The sequence below is a fragment of the Ranitomeya variabilis genome, chromosome 2 (assembly GCF_051348905.1).
Source record: "Ranitomeya variabilis isolate aRanVar5 chromosome 2, aRanVar5.hap1, whole genome shotgun sequence".
Lineage (NCBI taxonomy): Eukaryota > Metazoa > Chordata > Amphibia > Anura > Dendrobatidae > Ranitomeya > Ranitomeya variabilis.
This window is the reverse complement of record NC_135233.1, coordinates 117,737,633-117,744,192: the sequence shown is the minus strand read 5'-3', so window position 1 is coordinate 117,744,192 and position 6,560 is coordinate 117,737,633.

Sequence of the window (6,560 nt, the reverse complement as noted above, 5' to 3'; positions counted from 1 at the left end):
TCCACTTATAATCAAGTCCTCCTGCACTTCAAACATTCCTTTCACCTGACGGCGGCGTTAGCACATGGAACACCCAGTCTATTTTTGACCTCCTGTAACACGAGATTACACGGGAAACAGTCGTGAGACAAGTCAATGTATTACTGCAGATCACAAATAATCAAGCATCCAGTGAAAAGTAAAGAGAAAAATAGCTGAGAGATGGAATGGATCAGTTATGATGACATGTGCATCTCTAATACGCACAGCAAAGAGGAAGAGAACATGACCAAATATGATAATGTTGAGGACCATTCCTCATCCATTAGAGTACAGTTTGCCAATCTTTTCTGCCTTTGGGTAAAACAGGAAATAATAACACTCAGGTCACAACAATCAAAAAATATTTTACAAATTACTAAAATCACTTACCTGGAGCTTTTTTCGGTTTTGCGTTTTCGTTTTTCGCTCCCCTCCTTCCCAGAGCCATAACTTTGTTATTTTTCCATCAATATGGCCATGTGAGGGATTATTTTTCACAGGACGAGTTGGACTTTTGAACGACATAATTGGTTTTACCATGTCGTGTACTAGAAAACGGGAAAAAAATTCCAAGTGCGGTCAAATTGCAAAAAAGTGCAATCCCACACTTGTTTTTTTTGTTTGGATTTTTTGCTAGGTTCACTAAATGCTGAAACTGACCTGCAATTATGATTCTCTAGGTCATTATGAGTTCATAGACGCCAAACATGTCTAGGTTCTTTTTTATCTAAGTGGTGAAAACAAATTTCAAACTTTGGTAAAAAAAAAAAAAGCTCAATTTTCCGAGACCCGTAGTGTCTCCATTTTTTGGGATATTGGGTTGGGTGAGGGCTTATTTTTTTGCCCGCCGAGCTGACGTTTTTAATGATACCATTTCAGTGTAGAGACGTTCTTTTGATCGCCCGTTATTGCATCTTAATGCAATGTTGCGGCGACCAAAAAAACATAATTCTGGATCAGATCGCTCCTATGTAGCAGATTTACATTATTGCTATGAGCGCCGACCACAGGGTGGCGCTCACAGCAATCTGGCATCAATAACTATAGAGGTCTTCAGAAGACCTCTTGTTGTTATGCCAATGCACCGATGACCCCCGATCACATGACGGGGGTCACCGGTGCGCACATTTACGGTCCGATGGCCGGAAGCGCTTGTTAAATGCCGCTGTCAGCATTTGACAGCGGCATTTAACTAGTTAATAGTGGTGGGTGGATCGCGATTCCACCCGCCGCTATTGCGGGCACATGTCAGCTGTACAAAACAGCTGACATGTCCCGGCTTTCATGCATGCTCCGGCGCAAGGGATCTGCCATCGGACGTACTATTCTGTCCGATGGCAGAAAGGGGTTAAAATACAACACACAATAACTATAAATTACTATTGTCATCAAAATTGTGCATGAAACACCAAGAGGAGTAGCTTTTCAGTGCAATACATTCTGGGCTTACTTTTTTTTGCACAAGACTTGAATCTGCAGCCTGATTTTTTGAATGATACATAGTCAGTTCTTCCTCAGTAGAAAGCCCCTAAGTATAACACAAAGACACTGTGCGCCAACATAGTTAATATACTTTGCCCCTTATAGTATACAATTACCGTAATATGCTGTGTCTCCTGAATAATCTGACTAATTCATGTAGTGTGCACCCCCTGAATATAAAATGAACACACTGTTTCTCCTGAAGCCACCTGAAATTTAGCAACCTACAAACAGTTGTATATATATTATATACAATCCCCAACATTGAAATTGCAACAATGAAATCACTAAAAAGAAAAAGTTGTAGAATTATCGAAATCACAGGATCAATAGACAAGTTGATGATTTACAGATGGTGAAAAAATATAAACAACATTTTCGAAACATCTTGATTTATTCAGTATGAGCACCAAGCGCAGAAAAAGACATACTTACACGCTATCCATGAGGTTTTTAATGGTTGTGTTAGGTCAGCTCCCTTTGCCATTGCTAACCCACTCCCAATTCATCATTTGTTGTCCCCCACCCTCAAGTAATCATTTACTGTCCTCATGCATCAGTCTCAATACATCATCATTTACTCCCCCACCCTCAAAATTCATCAGTATTTGCTCTCCCCAAGTCATCATTTGCTCTTCCCACTCCCCCACCTTCAATTCAATTGATCACTTGCTCTCCCCAACTTTGATTGATCATTTGCTGTCCCCGTCCCCCACCCTCAGTTCATCATTTACAGTGCCCTCCCTCCCCCCTATCTCCATCATTTGCAGTCTCCCTCACTTCATCATTTGCAGTCCCCCTCCTCCAACTTCATTTGCAATCAACTCCCCCACTTCATCATTTGCAGTCCTCTCCCACTTCATTATTTGCAGTCTCTTCTCCCATTTCATCATTCGCAGTCTCTCTTCCCTCCACTTCATCATTTGCAGTACCCTCACCCACTTCATAATTTGCAGCCCCCCTCCCCCACAACTTCATCATTTGCAGTCCCCTCCCCACCATCATTTTCAGTCCCCATCCCACCACTTAATTTGCAGTCGCCCACTTCATCATTTGCAGTCACCTGTCCCTTCCCTCACTTCATCATTTGCAAGCTTTATAAAATTAATTAAATGGATGAGGGGAGAAGGTGGAGGGAGGCTGCAATTCATTTGCAGTCCCCCTCCCACCCACTTCATTTGCAGTCTCCCCCACTTCATCATTTGCAGTCCCCCTCCCATCATTGCACTTTCATTCCCATCACTTCATCATTTGCAGTCCACTGACTGGAGGTCCAGAGGACGGAGGGAGTAGGAGTTGTGCAGCCATTCAGGTTAGATGGCTGTGGAACTCCGAGAAAAACTCCCAGCACTGAGGTGTGTGCCGCCACAGAACTTCATTGCACGATAGAGCCAGAGAGCAGATGCATAAGAGGTGGGGCCTGGGCCCCCCTCTGTACTGCTGCTCACTGGGCCCCATACAGCAGTAAGTGCAGTAATGCCCTGATGGCGGCCCTGGTTTGAAGTCAATGGAGCACCTGTAGCTGGACATCTGCCTTGTAGCCCAATGTCGTGGAAATGCCTACTGATAGTTTGTATAGACCTGTTTGGTACAAAAACTGTAAGGGAACAAAGCCACACAAGACCACAAGTAAAAGGAAGGTGCTCACCTGAAAAGGTTGTGTGCAGGTGCAACTTCTATCAACATCTGAAAATATCAGTTGCTGCTGCCTTGCAGCCGGGGGATGGTCTCCAACAGGATAGGTGGCCAATTTGAACAACACCACGATACTAGGCTGTGCTGCTGTAATTACGAGTCCTCAGGACCAAGATGTGTTCAATGTTTTTTATTTCCACAATGCGCTTCAACACTGGACTAGCGTCTTTTTTAAGTGAATGAAACAATTGCATTTGCATTTATCATCCCTATAGACATTGTTTGACACCTTAGACTGGATAAGACAAAGTCTGATTTAACTTGCAGTCAGCATCGGCCTGGGGTGCCAAGAGCCCACCAGTAACACTGACTCTAGGGGCCTACTGATCAGCTACAAGCAAATATTACATTACCCACTTTTACAATTTTACGTATGCTTCTATTCAATAATAAGTTGGGTATTTTTTGTTATTTTTATTTTGGTAAATGAATGATGAGATCCTGCCTTTGTTTATACAAAGGAAATCAGGTGTACTGTGCCAGCAACTGCCCATGTTGAAGAGTGGGGGCCCCAATCCTGTACAGGGGTCCACTGGCGGGATTCACTTGTTCACCTGTGGGCCATACAAGCCTGATTACCGTACTAAATTGATCAATTGTGGTTGCTATAGTTTTTAGGATAGATACTGTGCCCCCCTTGGCATGTAATAAAATTAGTAAACCCACTCTCCTCACATTGAATTTTCCTGCCCTCTCTTCTTCCACAGACTGTCACTAGCATTGCAATGACATCATTGTGCCTCCAGCAATATAAGGATGCGAGGCAAGACGATGTTCGTGGCGTCCTGCAGTGCCACTGCAATATTCAACATATCCACAGTTTAACCCTTCCAGGATTCTGAGATTTTTTCTTTTTGTACTTTCTTTGCACTTTTCTTCCCCTTGTTCCAAGAGCCATAACTTTTTTTTTTCCATCTACATAGTATAGAGCTTGTTTTGAGGATGAATTGTAGTTTTGAATGCCATCAATTTTAGCATACATTAGAAATGGATCAGATATTTTACCCATAGGCTTCTGCCAGAAATGTAAAAAAATTATAAATGTCATAAAATAGAAGGGCTTATTAACAAAAAAAATATGAAATACACTTACATTTTTTACATGTTTTTTTTTAAATGGGTATGTTGGTATAGCCTTAACATTGTGGTTTCTAGTAACTTTGTAATCGAAGGAAATCATTTTTATCAGATTAGGTATTAAGACTGTTTGCTACAGTGTTGGCAGAGGCTTAAAGGTATTGTCACACAAAGTACATTTTAATCAATAGATCTTGGATTAATAATAATTTCCACAATTGGATGTGTTTAAAAAAATCCTGTGCTGAGATAATCTTATAAATGTGCCCCTGCTGTGTACTGTGTAATGGCTGTGTGTGACCTTGTAGAGATGCTGTAGTTCATGATCAGTATCTACCACAGCTCCTGGTCAGGGGGAGGAGCATAATCCATTTATGATAAGTGAGTATACAGACAAAACAGCAGGGGGTTGTCTGTTCTGAGGTAACATTTCCCTGCGTGAGGTAACACAAAAATGTTTTTGCCAAACCTCTCAGCTCATCATAAAGCAAGTCAGTGAAGTAGGAGAACCAGCAGCTGCTGAGCTTATACATCACTAGCATGATTTATGATGAGTTCAGGGGACTGGAGATGAGGCCGAAACACTCAATCCTGTGATAAATCAGATGTGTATCCTCAGGAAGCAGCAGCTGTGAGTCCCTGCCATTTCATCTCTTTACTCACTTATCATAAGTAAATTATGTTCCCCACCCCGCCCTGGCTAGGAGCTGTGGTATGTGCTGACAATGAACTGGAGCAGCTCTGTATGGTCGGACACAACCATTACACAGTAAACAGAGGGCACATTTATAAGATTCTCTCAGCACAGGGATATTTTTTTAACACATCAAATTGTGGTACTCATTATTACTCCATGATCTATTGATTAAAATGTACTTTGTTTGAGAGACACCTTTAAATGTATTTGCTCACTGTACAAAGTGACATAATATCTTAGTTTTACAGAATTGTTGATTTTTATCCAACAAAAGTTTTCCTATTGTTATTATTATTATTATTTATTATTATAGCACCATTTATTCCATGGCGCTTTACATGTGATCCATTGGGGCATATACTAGGGTTTTATAGAGCCCTTAAGATCTTTTGAAGCTCTGATACTGAAAATGTGACTTAACAAAGGGACGGTCAGACGCTAGATTATAGTTTACTTTCAGTAACAGAATACAATTTATTGTAAGAGAAATCTGTATACAAGGGTCTAAGTACTCAATAGAGCCATTTCTACTAGAAATTAATGGTGGTCCTAATTCATAGACTTCACCAACCCAACTTCTCATATCTATGTCTGACATTACAAGATTTTACCGGATTTCTGCCTTAAATAGGAGCACCACTATAAGTAGCTATGGGGATGGACATGAGGCCAAGAAGTTCCAACACTATGGACATCTGTACGCATATCCATAAGTAGATACGTGGAAGTTTAACAACTTTTAATTACATATTTCATGTTTGAGTAGCTTTTCAAACAGTGCCATTGGTTTGTGTACTCAAGTAATATTGGATTTGGAGAAGTCAGAACTGCCAAAGTTAAAAATATCTTATCACTTTGTACAATATTAGCTTAGAAGTGATTCGGCTACAATAAAATATCATGACACGGAGCCTGCAATATCCATACTTTCCTCAGAAAACAACCCCATCACATTCCCTCACTCTCTCAATAGCCCCTGCCTTTTAGCTATATTTGCCATCTTATGTAGGTTTACATAATATCATTACAAGTAGAATATGACTAGCATGGCCGTGTGCATGCCTTTTGATATCCCTACAGGGTGGTTCATAAAGGATGGTGCAAAAGTTAAGGCCTGTAGTTAAAAGGGGTATCAGGGACTTGCAAAAATCAAAACATGTATCTAAGCACTAACAGGCAGGTAATTGAAACCAGCTGCCTGTGCTGATGCGACGGGGCGGGACTTCCTAGGTCTTTCTGATTGACACCTGGCTCCCCCAGTTAGGCAGCGGGTATCTGGCTGTCAATCAGAATGAACTCGGAAGTCCCGAACCGTCAACAGAGCGGAAAAGAAGCCTCCACTCTGTGGACGTGACATCAGCGGAGGCTTCTGAAGAACTGCGCTGTGCACAACAGGCAGGTAAGTTTCAGTTACCGGCCTGTTAGTGCTTAGATACATTTTTTTTAAAGTCCCAGATATACCCTTTAAAGTCTACAGTCCCTTTTTCATTGCTGATGATACTATCTTTGGCCACTCCTACCTGGACGTGTCAAAGGAATGTCTTTACCAAGGGGACATGGCCATGGGATTCGGTAGGAGTGTGTTTTT